The following is an 18,091-nucleotide window of genomic DNA, read 5'->3' on the forward strand; positions in this document are numbered from 1 at the left end:
GTAGAAATATACAGATGATTCAAATCACGTCTCATGTTCAGATGATCAGTCACCATCCTTCTCTGCTACTTACTAGCTGTGTGAGCTTGAGCAAGTTGCTAAATCACTGTATGACTATGGTAACAGTACCTACACTGCAGAATTATTAAGAGGATTTTAAAAGTTTATAAAAGTGAACTCTTGGGACAGTTCTTAACATGTCGTAAACCCTCAGTAAATGTTAGTTATTACTATAACAATTATCATCATCATTTTATATACAAAAGGCAATTTGTGTGACCATAAGAAAATGAAGAACAAGCATACTTAGATTAACATTGACCAGCAGGATATAATTCACCAACTACAAAAGAGAACTGCCTGAAGAATAGATATAATTTTTTGTTTTCTTTTTTAAGTCACAGAAATTACTATTTGGAATAAGAAAAGGCAACCCACTCCAGTATTCTTGCTGGGAAAATTTCATGGACAGAGGAGCCTAGCAGGTTACAGGCCATGGGGTCACAAAGAGTAGGATACAACTGAGTACAAATTACTATTACTCAGCTTAGCAGGATACTATCATTCAACTATTAATACATATTTTAGAAAGTAATTACTACAAGAAAGGATAAACATTAGTTTAAGTATCATTTGTTAAAATAACAAAGTATTTTAGTACTGTTAAAACAAAATGGAACTTCTAGAAAATTTACCAAGTCCTTTAAGGTACTTCTACATGCATGGTATATAGTATCAAATTGTTGGTATTCTATTTTTGAAGTACAAGAATGCCAATTTCACATGGTTCACTTTAATCACATAAATATGTATAATGTTCAAATATGACTATTCTCATAAAAAAGAATAATTAAGAAATTCATTAATTCTGTTTTTCTTTTGCAATTGCAAAAACGAAATTCTACTTTTCAAGGTTATAAAAAAAATGAACTATGAAAAATACTGATTTCTCACTTCTATATCTACACACATATCTATTTTTCTCATTATTTGTTTCTTTACTGAGTCTTTTGTTTTGATTTCAAATGGGTATTGTGTATCACAAAAAGAGGCAAATCAAATAATTGCTAGTTTCTTACTCAGGGATCAGAAAGTAGATTTAGATCACCAAGATTTTATGCAATATGTATATTGTATATGTGCAAGCTCAGTTGCTCAGTGGTGTCCGACTCTGCAACCTTATGGACTACAGTCTGCCAGGCTCCTCTTGTTCCAGGAAAGAATACTGGAATAGGTTGCCATTTCCTCCTGCAGGGGATCTTCTGGACCCAGAGATCAAACCTGCATCTCCTGTGTCTCCTGCATTGGTAAGCAGATGCACTGTATATCATATAGCTTAAAGTGGATGTTTTTCCAACAAGGACCTATAATAGCACAAGGAATTATATTCAATATCTTGTAATAACTGCTAATGCAAAAGAATCTGGAGAAGTATATATATCTACTATATATAAAACTATAACTGAATCACTTTGGTGTACTGTTAACTAATGCAACATTGTAACTGCTTAAACTTTAGTTAAATAAACTGACTTCTTCATCAAATTAAAGAATCATTATAATATGTAATATTAACAAAATGAAGGACAAAACCACATGATCATCTCAACTGATAGACAAATAGCATTAGACAAAGTTCAACACAGTTTCATGATGAAACCACTCAACAAGCTAGGAAATTATCACAACATAATAAAGGCCATATATAACAAGTCCACAGGTAACATCATAATGGTAAAAATCTGAAAGCTAAGATGCAGAACACTGGATGACTATATATATATACACACAATATACACATGCATATATATATGCTTCTACACACACACACACACTTAAATAAGAAAATGGGTCAATCTTGCTTAAGCATACAAATACAAAATTTTCAGGTATAATAGTAAACTGACTTTGGTATTTGAATTATCTACCTAAACAAGTTGGATTTACATCAGCAATGTAAGTATCATTAAATATTAGGAACTGTATTAATGCAATAGCCCAATGTTTGCAATAAGGAAATCTACAGAATCATGTAGCTGAGTGAATAAAAGGCAATTAATACAGTTCATTTAAATTAGCAAAATACTTAATACCCAGTTCTCATTTAAAAAAACAATTCAGAGAAAACAAAGCATAAAATGATTCCTGTCCTTTTGAAATTGTGGTTAAAAAACACAAAATTTACCATCTTAGCCACTTTGAAGATGACAGTAGTGCTAACTCCATGTACCTTGTGCAACAGATCCCTGCAATTTTTCATCTTGCAAAACTGAAACTCTATGACTAATGAACTACTCCCATTTTCTTTCTCCCCCAGCCCTTGCAAACTACCTATCTACTTTCCAAGAAGGTAACTATACGAAATATGTGTGTTTTTGTGGTAAGACTGTTTCATTTAGCATGATATAAAGATTCAACCATCTTTACCATCTTAAGACTAAATAATATTCCACTGTATCTATGTACACATGTATTTCTGTGCCTGAAACATATTTTCTTTTTTTTTTAAGCAACATTTTTTAAAAATTTATTTGTTTTAATCGGAGGCTAATTACTTTACAATATTGTAGTGGTTTTTGCCATACATTCACATGAATCAGCCACGGGTGTACATGTGTTCCCCATCCTGAACCCCCCCTCCCACCTCCCTCACCATCCTATCCCTTACGGTCATCCCAGTGCATCAACCCTGAGCACCCTGTCTCATGTATTGAACCTGGACTGGCAATCTATTTCACATATGATAATATACATGTTTTAATGCTATTCTCTCAAATCATCCCACCCTTGTCTTCTCCCACAGAGTCCAAAAGACTGGTCTATACATCTATGTCTCTTTTGCTGACTTGCATATAGGGTCATTGTTACAGTCTTTCTAAATTTCATACATAAGTGTTCAGTTCAGTTCAGTTCAGTGGCTCAGTCTGTCCGACTCTTTGTGACCCCTTGAATTGCAGCACGCCAGGCCTCCCTATCCATCACCAACTCCTGGTGTTCACTCAAACTCATGTCCATCAAGTCGGTGATGCCATCCAGGCATCTTATCCTCTGTTGTCCCCTTCTCCTCATGCCTCCAATCCCTCCCAGCAACAGGGTCTTTTCCAATGAGTCAACTCTTCGCATGAGGTGGCCAAAGTATTGGAGTTTTAGCTTTAGCATCAGTTCTTCCAATGAACACCCAGGACTGATCTCCTTTAGGATGGACTGGTTGAATCTCCTTGCAGTCCAAGGGACTCTCAAGAGTCTTCTCCAACACCACAGTTCAAAGGAATCAATTTTTCAGTGCTCAGCTTTCTTTATAATCCAACTCTCACATCCATACATGACCACTGGAAAAACCATAGCCTTGACTAGACGGACCTTTGTTGGAAAAGTAATGTCTGCTTTTTAATATGCTGTCTAGCTTAGTCATAACTTTCCTTCCAAGGAGTAAGCGTCTTTTAATTTCATGGCTACAATCACCATCTGCAGTGATTTTGGAGCCCAGAAAAATAAAGTTAGCCACTTTTTCCCCATCTATTTGCCATGAAGTGATAGGACCAGATGCCATGATCTTAGTTTTCTGAATGCTGAGATTTAAGCCAACTTTTTCACTCTCCTCTTTCACTTTCATCAAGAGGCTCTTTAGTTCTTCTTTGCTTTCCGCCGTAAGGGTGGTGTCATCTGCATTTCTGAGGTGATTGATATTTCTCCCAGCAATCTTGATTCCAGCTTGTGCTTCCTCCAGGCCAGCGTTTCTCATGATGTACTCTGCATAGAAGTTAAATAAGCAGGGTGACAATATACAGCCTTGACATACTCCTTTTCCTATTTGGAACCAGTCTGTTGTTCCATGTCCAGTTCTAACTGTTGCTTCCTGACCTCCATACAGGTTTCTCAAGAAGCAGCTCAGGTGGTCTCATATTCCCATCTCTTTTAGAATGTTCCACAGTTTATTGTGATCCACACAGTCAGAGGCTTTGGCATAGTCAATAAAGCAGAAATGCATGTTTTTCTGGAACTCTTCCTTTTTCGAAGATCCAGTAGATGTTGGCAATTTGATCTCTGGTTCCTCTGCCTTTTCTAAATCCAGCTTGAACATCTGGAAGTTCACAGTGCACGTACTGCTGAAGCCTGGCTTGGAGAATTTTGAGCATTACTTTACTAGCGTGTGAGATGAATGCAATTGTGTGGTACTCTGAGCATTCTTTGGCATTGCCTTTCTTTGGGATTAGAATGAAAAGTGACCTTTTCCAATCCTGTGGTCACTGCTGAGTTTTCCAGATTTGCTGGCATATTGAGTATAGCATCATCTTTTAGGATTTGAAATAGTTCAACTGGAATTCCATCAGCTCCACTAACTTTGTTCGTAGTGATGCTTCCTAAGGCCCACTTGACTTCACATTCCAGGATGTCTGGCTATAGATGAGTGATCACACCATTGTGATTATCTGGGTCATGAAGCTCTTTTTTGTACAGTTCTTGTGTGTATTCTTGCCACCTCTTCTTAATATCTTCTGCTTCTGTTAGGTCCCTACCATTTATGTCCTCTATTGAGCCCATCTTTGCATGAAATGTTCTCCTGGTATCTCTAATTTTCTTGATTTCATATGGCAGTTCTATTTCCAGTTTTTTAAGGAATCTCTACAATGTTCTCCATAGTGGCTGTACTAGTTTGCATTCCCACCAACAGTGTAAGAGGGTTCCCTTTATCCACACCCTCTCCAGCATTTATTGTTTGTAGACCTTTGGATAGCAGCCATTCTGACCGGGTAAGATGGTACCTCATTGTGGTTTTGATTTGCATTTCTCTGATAATGAGTGATATTGAACATCTTTTCATGTGTTTGTTAGCCATCTGTATGTCTTCTTTGGAGAAATGTCTGTTTAGTTCTTTGGACCATTTTTTTGATTGGGTTGTTTATTATTCTGGAATTGAGCTGCAGGAGCTGCTTGTATATTTTGGAGATTACTTCTTTGTCAGTTGCTTCATTTGCTATTTTCTCCCATTCTGAAGGCTGTCTTTTCACCTTGCTTATAGTTTCCTTCGTTGTGCAAAGGTTTCAAGTTTACTTAGGTCCCATTTGCTTATTTTTGCTTTTATTTCCACTACTCTGGGAGGTAGGTCATAGAGGATCCTACTATGATTTACGTCAGAGAGTGTTTTTCCTATGTTTTGCTCTAGGAGTTTTATAGTTTCTGGTCTTATGTTTAGATCTTTAATCCATTTTGAGTTTATTTTTGTGTATGGTGTTAGAAAGTGTTCTGGTTTCATCTTTTGCAAGTGCTTGACTAGTTTTCCCAGCACAACTTGTTAAAGAGATTGTCTTTTCTCCATTGTATATTCTTGCCTCCCTTGTCAAAGATAAGGTGTCCACAGGTGCATGGATTTATCTCTGGGCTTTCTATTTTGTTCCATTGATCTATATTTCTGTCTTTGTGCCAGTACCATACTGTCTTGATGACTGTAACTTTGTAGTATAGCCTGAAGTCAGGCAGGTTGATTCCTCCAGGTCCATTCTTATTTCTCAGGATTGCCTGGCTATTCGAGATTTTTTTGTATTTCCGTACAAATTGTGAAATTATTTGTTCTAGTTCTGTGAAAAATACTGTTGGTAGCTTGATAGGGATTGCATTGAATCTATAGATTACTTTGGGTAGTATACTCATTTTCACTATATTGATTCTTCTGATCCATGAACATGGTATATTTCTCCATCTATTTGTGTCATCTTTGATTTCTTTCATCAGTGTTTTTTAGTTTTTTTATATATAGGTCTTTTGTCTCTTTAGGTCAGACAGTTCGATTGCTTCTATCTCTTGGCTATTATGAATAATGCTGCAATGAACACAATGGGGCAAATCTCTCTTTAAGATCTTGTTTACAATTCTTTTGGATCTCTATCTCCAGAAGTGAGATTGCTGGATTATACATTAATTCTATTTTTACTTTTTTTGAGAAAACTCTATACTGTTTTTCTTAGCAGCTGCACTATTTTACATTCCTAATAACAATGTACAAGGGTACTGATTTCTCCACATCCTCACCAACACTTGTTTCTGGTTTGAAAAGTCATGCTAATCAGTGCATGTGATATCTCATTATGATTTTGATTTGTACTTCCTGATGATTAGTGGTGCTGATGATCTTTTAATTTGCTTGTTGGTCATTTCCATGTCTTCTTTGAAGAAATGTCTATTTGTATGTCTATTCAAGTCCATCACACATTTTTTTTAGTTGAGTTACTTGGTTTCTTGTTACTGTTGTTGAGTTGTAGGAGTTCTTTATATATTATGAACATCAGCCCCTTATCAAATATATAGCTTGCAAATATTTTCTCTCATTCTGTGGGTTGCCTTTTCATTCTATTGTTTCCTTTGTCACAAAGAAGTTTCAAAGTTTGATGTACTCCTATTTTTGCTTTTCTCACCTGTGATTTTGGTGTTATATCCATGAAATCACTGCCAAGTGCAATGTTATGAAGATTTCCCATGTTTTCTACTATGAGTTTTAAAATTTTAGTTCTTACATTTAGGGTTTTAACTCATTTTGAATTCATTTTTTAATACAGTAGGGTTTTAACTCATTTTGAATTGATGTTTTAATACAGTTTAAGGTAAGGGTCTAATTTCTTTATTTTGCACAGGAACATCCAATTTTCCAGCATCATTTCTAGAAGAGACTAGTAATACAAAGTTTGTGTGACCCTCTTTATTCTACATACCATTATTTGTCTTTTTTTAATCTGAAATTAATACTGTCACTATTGCTTTCATTTGAGAAATGTTTATCAATCCATTTATTTTATTCTTTCAAGTTGTTTGTTTTTTGATGTGACTCTTATAAATCTATTTTATTTTTAAACATTGTTTTGTCTTTTAATAAGGAAACTACAAACCAAATATGTTTAACTAACAGGTTGTTTCAGCTTTTATCATCTCATTGTGTTTCCTTTGTTTTCTGTGTTTGTTCTGTGGATTATTTTTGTTTCCTTTTATCTTCTCTAGAGGCTTTTCATTTATTCATTCTGGATGTGTCATTATCTATTCCTACAACTAACCATAAATTCCTTTCAGTCAAATCATCTCTGAAATTCTACAGAATTACTGAAATAGATTCCTAGAAATAACAGGAAATCTTGAAGGCTTTTTTATAATTTCCAAAGTAAACAAGAAAATTCTAAGACATAGACATGCCATTTTAAAAGAAAACATAGGGTCCCGGATAATCTGGCTACTTCTTCCTTTTTAGTGACAAGTCACTTAAAACTTCAAACCCAGAAAGTATGTACTTTTAACTTATTTAGAGAACTCAAAGTGTCCATGCTCTAGAATATATGTGAACCTTGGCTAAGAAATTAATGTTTTCTGAATATCCATTATGTAACAGGCATTGCTGAATGCTATCTCACTTAAATCTTACAACAACCACTAGAGTATAAGGCCCTCAATCGTAGAGGCCTCATTTTGTCTTTTTTACCACTCTAATTACAACACTGAGACTGTGACCTAGACATAAAGGCACATAATATTTATTTTGAGAATGAGTGGATGACATCTTTATGTCCCTTTTCAGAGTAAAAACAAAGGTCAAAGAGAACATGTGACTTGCTTAGAATCACACAGAAAGTGGTAGAGCTGGGATTTGATCTAAAGTCTGTTTGGTTGAATGTATTGTGTGTGCTAAGTCGGTTCAGCCATGTCCGATTCTGTGCAACCCCATGGGCTGCAGCCTGCCAGAATCCTCTATCCATGGGATTCTCCAACCAAGAACACTGGAGTGGGTTGCCATGCCCTCCTCCAGGGAATTTTCCTGACCCAGGGATCAAACTCACATCTCTCATGTCTCCTGCATTGGCAGGTGGGTTCTTTACCACTAGTGCCACCTGGGAAGCCCCTATCAAAGTATTAGTCCCCTTTAACTTAACTTACAAAACCTTATATGGTATGATTGTGAGAGTCAATTCCTAGGTAGGTTGATAAGAAATCCAGGGGTCCCCAAGGGGAGAGGGGTCTGGAATTCTCAAGGAGGAGGAAAGGACAAACTTTCTTTTCCCTCTACTTTCCTTAGCCTTAGTCACATAAAACATTTTTATCTTTAAGCCTGGAACTGCTGCTGCTGCTGCTGCTGCTAAGTCGCTTCAGTCGTGTCCGACTCTGTGTGACCCCATAGATGGCAGCCCACAGGCTCCCCCGTCCCTGGGATTCTCCAGGCAAGAACACTGGAGTGGGTTGCCATTTAATGATTACACAACTAACAACTCGGTTTGCACTCTGTACTAAGGATTATATAGCAGTGTATCCTGCTTGAGGACAGTTTCTCCTTCCTGAGGGCCTTCTGGCTAATCCTGTTATCTTGAAATGTGGATTCTGGGAGTGCGTCTCTTTGCAACCTCCGGACATTCTATTGACTCACTGTAATAACTAACTGGAGAGTATATAACTCCATTGCTAACACTAGTAAGGGGGTACTCTTTCTGCCCCCTTCTGATGTCTATGTCAGAAGCTTTCTCTATCCCTTTTATACGTTAATAAAACTCTATTGCACAAAAGCTCTGAGCGATCAAGCCTCGTCTCTGGCCCTGGACTGAATTCTTCTCTTCCAGAGGCCCAGAATCCAGGCGTCTTTTCGTGGGTCAGCAACAACCTTTCAATTGTCCCAGTCTATTTCTCTTGTTACACCCCACTGAGATCAAAGATTTAACCACACTCCAATTCTTTCAGGTTCTTGAAGGTTCTTTTGTAGTTTCTTCCAGTTATTAGCCTTTAAACTAGAACCTTCATCAGTCAATTTAGGTATCATTTCTCTTGGCTCCCCTATGCTTGGTGTGCTCTATTAAATACATCTATTGCACCCCATATTCCCCAACATAATTACATTTTCCCATTTAAATAAAGGAACAGAGCAGTGGTCAAGAAGAGGGAGCCTGAAAGTACAGTATTAAAGCTCAAATCCAGACTCTACCACCTCTACTGATAGAACCTGTGGGGCATCTGAGTGAAGATGATCTAGGACATGGAAAAGATACAACTCTCTTGCTTAAGAATAAAATCTAAGCTGGAGAAAGAAATTTAGGTGATATCATCATTTGGAGGTGGTAGAAACTATTAGAATGTGTGAACTTTTCTACAGATTGCATATGGCATAAGAAGAAAAGGATAGGACCCAGGGGAACAACACTACCTAAAGGTTGGGAAATAAATAATTTAGAGTGGAGAAAGAGAAGTGGGTAGAGCTTGGGCACAAGTTAGTGACTGATGAAACCGAATGATGGATACATAGGGAGTCACTGCCCTATATTTTGGTTCTATTTTAGCTTTTGTTTGAAATGTTACTAATAAATGTTTTTAAAAGAAGGGGAGGTGGAGGTAGAGGAATTGATGAAGGATTCTGAAAAGATGCAGTATTTGTGAAAGGGGAAAGCCGAAGTCATTACTACCTCAAAGGAACAAAGTAGAGTGAGCACAAGGATTTGGTAGTTGGGGCATTATAATTCTTTTAGTAAGAACTGTTTCAGTGGAGCAGAAGCTTGATTTCAATGGTTTGGAACAAAAGAAGTAAGAAATAGAGATACCAAGTAGTTTATGAAAATCTTGGCATGAAGGGAAGAAATGCTTACAGAGAGGTATAGGACCAAGGATTTTGCTCTGGTTTTGGGTTTAGACGGTAGGTCCTTAGGAGGAAGTAAGTGGGAAAGCTGGATGTTGGAGAAAGCAGAGTGCCCCAGACAGGGATAAAATGTAGAACACAACCAAAAGGAGAGGGACAAGTCTGAGAAAAGAGAAGATACAACCAACAATCTAATACAATTCAAAGAAGATGATACAATCTTTGATACAGAAAGGGAAGGCAAGGAACAATTCAGAGAGATTTTTTTAAGACAGTAAACTATAGTCCTAGGGTCACAAAGAGTCAGACACTATTGAAGCAACTTAGGACAGACGGACGGATGAACTAGATGAGACAAGGTGAGAGGGAACCAGGTGTAATTAAGTTATAATTAAAGGACAAGAGGAAGTCAAAGGTTTGGCAACAAGTCTGTGCCAGAGATCTCTGTGGAGAGATCACATTGTAAGAAAGCCTGAAGACTCGATTAAAAAAACCAAACAGATATGAATTTTATATTAGCTCTTAATCATCTTCTGGATGAAAGCAGAGGGAGTCTAGGAAAGCAAATATAAAGCAAAGAAAAAAGTTATCTTTACTGGAAAAGAGTCTTCAGGGAGCAACATTTTGCTCTGATGACAATAAAGGAAGGTATAAAAATTCAGTAGGGACTTTAAGATGAACACCAAAAAGCAAAATGAGAACACCTATGCAACCAAAAGAAGTCCACTTAAAATCAAAATGTTGGCTTTTATATGCATATTGTTCTAAAATAAAAGAATATTTATGGTACAAGCTACTTGTTGTTTTAAGAAATGGGGGCTTAGATAAGGTGGCAGTAGGAGAAGTGAAAAGTAGACAGATTTCAGTTAACTTCTGATGAGTGAACAGATAGGACTTGTTAAAATGTATGAAAATGTAGAGCTAAATAGAAAAAACATACACAAAATGTTAACATAAGTCATTTCTGGGTGATGGGCTTAAACACAATGTGTCCTTTATTCTTTTATTTTTTGGAGGAGTAATTAAGATAATTAACTTAATTCTAAAGGCAAGAATAAATTCTTGATGTAAAAAATTCAGTACTGAATTACACATGGCAAAAACTAAAAGTTCCTCTTCAAATTCAAATCCCTTATCCCACACTTTTCCCCTAGAGATCATCAAGTCAAAGGGTTTTAAAGTTACAGGAACTAAAAATAAAATAAAGGGTTTTAAAACCCTTTCCACATAGTTCACTGTAGTGTTTCTCAACCTTTCTTTTCATTATTTCCCCTCCAAAATGAAAACTAATTAACTATACCTATGTAATCTAGTCAAGGCTATGGTTTTTCCAGTGGTCATGTATGGATGTGAGAGTTGGACTGTGAAGAAAGCTGAGCGCCAAAGAATTGATGCTTTTGAACTATGGTGTTGGAGAAGACTCTTGAGAGTCCCATGGACTGCAAGGAGATCCAACCAGTCCATTCTGAAGGAGATCAGCCCTGGGTGTTCACTGGAAGGAATGATGCTAAAGCTGAAACTCCAGTACTTTGGCCACCTCATGCGAAAAGTTGACTCATTGGAAAAGACTCTGATGCTGGGAGGGATTGGGGGCAGGAGAAGGGGACGACAGAGGATGAGATGGCTAGATGGCATCACCGACTCGATGGACATGGTTTGAGTAAACTACAGGAGTTGGTGATGGACAGGGAGGCTTGGCATGCTGCAATTCATGGGGTTGCAAAGAGTCGGACTGAGCAACTGAACTGAACTGAATATATATTATACTAAAATAACTATACAATGTAACTGAATTTAATTTAAATTTAACTTAGTCTTTCCCTAATGACAGATACTAAATACTAAGGAATAAGACTTGGTGCAGCAGAATTGAACTCTGGAGGGCACTCAAAACCATTGTAATATATGATTGTTTCTGTTTATCCTTCTTCCCAAAAAACAGAACTATTTCTTCCTCTTGGGGTCAATATTGCCCTTATTGAGAATGCATGGTGGACCAGTGTTTTAAATAGACTGTCAGTCAAATTAGATTTAGTATGAACCATATTCTCCTTCAAACTTTTCCCTTGGCTTCCTTTATCATATTCCATTTGACTTCATTCTCTTGAGGTACTCCCTGTGGCATCCTCTGTTACAATGTTTCCTGAACTTAGTGAATATAAATATTTTTAAATACACATTCTAATATATGTTTACTTATTTGTTTAAAATTATATATCTGTTGCTGTTGTTTAGTCGCCACATCATGTCCAATTCTTTGGGACCCCATGCACTATAGCCCACCAGGCTCCTTTGTTCATGGGGTTTCCCAGCCAAGAATACTGGAGTGGGTTGACAGTTCCTTCTCCAAAATTATAAATAAATACTACTATATTAATAAAATATGTGCAATATAAAATGTACAAAAAATATAGTTTAAAGGATGAAACTTAAAAAAAGGACGGGTAGAAATTAGAACTGTCTTTTTCCATGTCAAACTGTATACACACTTTGGAAAAAGCAGAGCTCTATATAAATTTTATATGTTGCATTTTCAAGGTACATTTCTTTTCTCTCCATAGCCAATTCTACCTATTACTATGGCTTTGACCATCATCTATGAGGTTCAGTTCAGTTCAATCACTCAGTCATATCCGACTCTTCGTGAACCCATGGACTGCAGCACACCAGGCTTCCCTGTCCATCACCAACTCCCAGAGCTTACTCAAACTGATGTGATGTCATCCAACCATCTCATCCTCTGTCATCTGCTTCTCCTGCCTTCAATCTTTCCCAGCATCAGGGTCTTTCCCAATAAGTCACTTCTTCGCATCAGGTGGCCAAAGCATTGGAGTTTCAGCTTCAACATCAGTCCTTCCAATGAATATTCAGGACTGATTTCCTTTAAGATGGACTGGTTGGATCTCCTTGAAGTCCAAGGGACTCTCAAGAGTTTTCTTAAACACTACAGTTCAAATGCGTCAATTCTTCAGCACTCAGCTTTCTTTATAGCCTAACTCTCACATCCATACATGACTACTGGAAAAAACCATAGCTTTGACTGGATGGACCTTTGTTGGCAAAGTAATGTCTTTGCTTTTTAATATGCTGTCTAGGTCGGTCTAGGCTGGTCTAGGTTTTCTTCCAAGGAGTAAGCGTCTTTTAATTTCATGACTGCAGTCACCATTTGCAGTGATTTTGGAGCCCAAAAAATAAAGTCTGCCACTATTTCCATTGTTTCTCCATCTATTTGCCATGAAGTGATGGAACCGGATGCCATGATCTTAGCTTTCTGAATGCTGAGTTTTAAGCCAACATTTCACTCTCCTCTTTCACTCTCATCAAGAGGCTCTTTAGTTCTTCGCTTTCTGCCATATGGGTGGTGTCATCTGTGTATCTGAGGTTATTGATATTTTTCCCGGCAATCTTGATTCCAACTTGTGCTTCATCCAGCCCACCATTTCTCATGATGTACTCTGCATATAAGTTAAATAAGCAGGGACATCTCCCAAATTTATGTCTCCAGTGGATGCCTCTTCTGAGCTCCAGACTCATATATTAAATTGCCTAACTGAAACTTCCCTTGAATGTGCCATGAGCACCTGAATACCGAACGTATCTTCCTTGTTTAATGTGCTTCTCAGTTTATGGTCTCAAGTGAAGTTTACTACTATCCACCAGAACTCTTGTCAAAACTGAATATACAATATCAGCCTTGACACCTCCTTCTCTATCTCACCACTTCTAATCTGTCATTAAGATGTGTTGGTGTTATCTCCTGAATAATTCTCAAATCAATGCAACTGTCTCCATTTTTACTGGCATCAATGTAAATTACTGCTATAGGCTGTTTTGTCTTGACAAAATTCATATGTTGAAGTTCTAACCGAAACCAACCATACATGAAAACGTAATCATATTTGGAGATTGGGTCTTTCATGAAGTAATTAAGTTAAAACAGAGTCATTAGGGTGTCCTTATAAGAAGAGGAAATCTGAAACACGGACACATACAGAAGGAAATGATGTAAAGACACAGGGAGAAGACAGCTCTATGGACATTTGTCTACAGGTCTTTGGATATATTCTTTCGTTTCTCTTGGATTAATAACTAGGGGCATATTGCTAAGTCATATAATACATGTATGTTTAACTTTTTAAGGAAAAGCCAAATTGTTTCCTAAAGTGGTTGTACCATTTTACATTTCCCTTCAGCAGTATATGAGAGTTACAGTTGTTCCATATCCTCACCAACACATGGTATGCTCAGGTCTTTCAACTTTTAGATATGTACTTAAATGACAAAGACCATTTTAACTTTTCACTTCCAAACTAGAAGTTTTTATTTCTTTTTCTTTCTCACTGCACTAGTTAAGAAAATGTTAGGCAGAAGTAGTGAGAGCACAAAGAATACTTGTCCTCCTACCTGATCATTTCTTAACGGTCACTTGTCATTTTTTTATTCCATCTTTACTTCTAAAACCTATGCAGGTATTCTAGATTCTTTATCAATTAATTCTAACATCTGAAGTCCATAGCGTCCTTCAGAAGTTCTTTAGGAGTCTAAAACCTGTTTTGCATTGTGTTTATTTTTCTTGCTGACTCTCAATCACAGATTCTAGTCTATTTATATGACTGGTGATTTTCAACTATGAGCTCATAGTTGGATGACCTTAACATGTGGAGAATTCTGACAGCTAAAACTAGAAATGCTTTCCTCTACAGAGGATCTGTACTTGCTTTTTGTGAGAGTAGGTACTGTTACCAACCCAGGAACATGTTAGCCACAGTCACAGGTCTCAAGATCTCAGGAGCTTTAATGCAAGGTTCATTCTCCCACCGTGCTAGAGACCCAGAGCTTAGTGGACTGACCCCATCATTGACATGAACATTTGACTTCAGAGCAACTTCAGCATTTGCAATGACTTACAGCTCACACATCTCCACTACAGTTTCAACTACTTTATCTGCTTATGCTTATCTGTATATGCATATGTCCCTCAGAGATTCTCTTACTTTTGGCAGGGCCAAAAGTACATTAAAAATTAAGCTTTTCTAACATCTAAAATTTGTTTTAGCAGGGAGAGGGCTCTTAAAAATAACTCATCCTCCATGGAAGCAACCTAGATTTCCATCGGCAGACAAATGGATAAGAAAGCTGTGGTACATATACACAATGGAATATTACTCAACTATTAAAAAGAATGCATTTGAATCAGTTTTAATGAGGTGGATGAAACTGGAGCCTATTATACAGAACGAAGTAAGTCAGAAGGAAAAACACCAATACAGTATATTAACACATATATATGGAATTTAGAAAGATAGTAACAATGACCCTATATGCAAGAGAGCAAAAGAGATGCAGATGTAAAGAACAGACTTCTGGACTCTGTGGGAGAAGGCAATGGTGGAATGATTTGAGAGAATAGCATTGAAACATGTATATTATCATATGTGAAACAGATCGCCAGTCCAGGTTCGAGGCATGAGACAGGGTGCTCAGGGCTGGTGCACTGGGATGACGCTAAGGGATGGGGTGGGGAGGGAGGTGGGAGGGAAAGTCAAGATGTGGAACACATGTACACCCATGGCTGATTCATGTGAATGTATAGCTAAAACCAGCAAAATATTGTAAAGTAATTAGCCTCCAATTAAAATATTTTTTTTAAAGTCAAAAAAATAAAATAAAATGTATTTATATTATGAAAAAAAAATAAATAAAAAATAACTCGTCTTCAAGCTAGTAAAGCAAAAATCTTCTAAACCTTTACAGATAAGAGTATTTATTGATAACAAATGACTTAAGACATGTAAATTGGCTTACTGCCACTTTTTTTTTTTTAATCAAATTAGGATGCCATTGATAAATGAGTTAAACATTTTGCTCATTTTTCTAAAAATATTTCATATTTGGGTGTCCTAAAATTTTTTTGAGTCTTAAATGCTATTATCAAATCATTTCATACATTAAAAAGGGCAAAAGAAAACACATTCTTTTTCATAGTTAAAATCTTTGTTAGTACTACAGCTGCTCAAAATGCTGAATACATTCCAAATATAGCCTAATGCATCCTACACACATGATTACAAGATTCTGTTCAATGATAAAAAGAAAAATGCTGGCTTAGAAAATGAAGGTATCATATCTACACCCCCACATACAGCTAAACTGGCTTAATTCTGCAGATAAGAATCTGCAAGCTGTTTGCTACTATTTGGATCCTGAATAATTTGTCAATACCTTGGTACACTCACTTTCAAACAAAGTGCTACATATAATATTGATGAGTATATAGCGATACTAGAACTTTTTAACTTTAAAGGTTTTAAAAGTTTTTAAAAAGTTGCCAAAATTGAATTTTTGATGTCTAGTCAACAGTCTAGAAATCTTATTTAAACTAAGAAGATATATCCAATCAACTAACTTTTGTAAATAAAAATAATAAGGGAAAAGAAGTATTTTCCACAGTTAAATCACATAAATAATTAATATAACTGTAAGCACAAATGTATTTCAAATTTATAGAATGAACTGAAATTAACAGGCTAATTTTACAAGTTAACCAGAAGATTCATTAAATTAAGCAGAAGCAGAATTAGTTATCTCAATTAAGGAAAAGTTTTCATAAGGCTCTACATTAACTATATATTCTTAAGATTTGTTATGCCTGATATAATTGGCCCAATTTTACTTTATACTCAATATATTTATGCCCTTTTTACACTATGATGTATTGTTTATAGCATGATAAACATTTACTGCAAACGTTCTGAACTAATAAAGCATTCACATTTGGCAATATTAACTTCAAAACCAAAAGTTTTAAAAGTAAACCCATTTTTTTTTTTGACTAATAAAATATAAACGATTTAACAATTCTCACAAAATCTCACAGAACTGAATGAAGGAAAATCATCATTACTGTTTCTACAACTACAGAATTACCAAATGTTAGATCATAAACTCATGATTCTTTAGTGAAGTGAGACATGTAATCACGACACATTTATAGTGAATCCTTGCTATTGTCTTATTTAAGGAAGCAACATTTCTTAAATTTCTGATACTCAGCATATTAATATACTTACATATCATGTTATCAGAACTGTTAAAAAAACAAAACTGACCTTCTTGCACACTATAGTTCTTTGTTACCATGCACATGGGAAATTTCTAACCCCTAAATAATTTAACTTTTAAAGTTTAAAAAAGATTGAAATAAAAATTAGGATATCAAATTATTGAGCCAATCTCTGAGTTAAATCTACATTATCTAATTTTCCCTCAGAAAACCTCAGCTCAATGGGTAATATTATCACCCTCATTTGATATCTGACATTCTGAAACATTATAAGATCTACCCAAGGTTGCATAATCAACGAAGGAAATCTCAGTTCTGTCTGATACTAAAGTCCAAGGACCCAGTTCTTAATGACTGTATTATACTTCCTTTAACATTACTTGACTAGATGTTCAGAAAGGTAACCTTTAAATTAAGTATCTGGCTATCCAAATGATTTAAAAAAAAATTATCCTTAATCCAATAAAAATTATTTTAGAATATTTTAAGATTTTTTTAACCACTTGTATTGACTGTAAGAGATAAATTTTAAATAATGAACATGGCAAGGCAGTCCATTTTTCTTCATATAAAGTCTTAGAAACTTAACTAATCAAGTTTTTCCTATAAATATAATCTTTTTAAAATTCATAGGAAATACAAAATAAATCAATGACATAACACTGCTGCTGCTGCTAAGTCACTTCAGTCGTGTCCGACTCTGCGACCCCATAGACAGCAGCCCACCAGGCTCCCCCGTCCCTGGGATTCTCCAGGCAAGAACACTGGAGTGGGTTGCCATTTCCTTCTCCAATGCATGAAAGTGAAAAGTGAAAGTGAAGTCGCTTAGTCATGTCTGACTCTTAGCAACCCCATGGACTGCAGCCTACCAGGCTCCTCTGTCCATGGGATTTTCCAGGCAAGAGTACTGGAGTGGGGTGCCATTGCCTTCTCCAGACATACCACTACACACCTACTAAAACAGCCAAAATCCAAAACACTGACTATATCAAATGCTGACGAAGATGTGGAGCAATAGGAACTTTGTTTCTTTGCTAATAGGTATGTAAAATAATACAGCCACCATGACAGATAGTTTGGCAGTTTCTTACAAAGCTAAAAATACTCTATAATATACAGCAATCATGTGCTTTGGTGTTTACTCAAATCAGCTAAAAGTTTATATGCACACAAAAATCTGCACATGAACATTTATAAATTTAAATCATAATTGTCAAAAAAACGGAAGCGACAACACGTCCTTCAATAGGTGAATGGGTAAATAAACTAGGCCTATGTACAAAGTAAAATATTATTCAGTGACTAAAAGAAATGAGGGATCAAGCAACAAAGACATGAAGAAATCCTTAAATGCATATTACTAAGAGAAACCAGTATGAAAGGCAACCTACTATATGATTCCAATTATATGATATTCTATAAAAGATAAAACTCTAAAG

At 36.1% G+C, this 18,091-nt stretch overlaps 1 protein-coding gene across 4 annotated transcripts in view; it reads right to left on the reverse strand.

The window, feature by feature from the left end:
* COG5 (component of oligomeric golgi complex 5) overlaps positions 1–18,091 on the reverse strand; it is a 288,655-nt gene that overhangs the window by 94,543 nt on the left and 176,021 nt on the right. The gene's annotated exons all lie outside the window — the stretch shown is intronic.

This window comes from Bubalus kerabau, chromosome 8 (assembly GCF_029407905.1).
Source record: "Bubalus kerabau isolate K-KA32 ecotype Philippines breed swamp buffalo chromosome 8, PCC_UOA_SB_1v2, whole genome shotgun sequence".
In the NCBI taxonomy this organism is placed as follows: domain Eukaryota; kingdom Metazoa; phylum Chordata; class Mammalia; order Artiodactyla; family Bovidae; genus Bubalus; species Bubalus kerabau.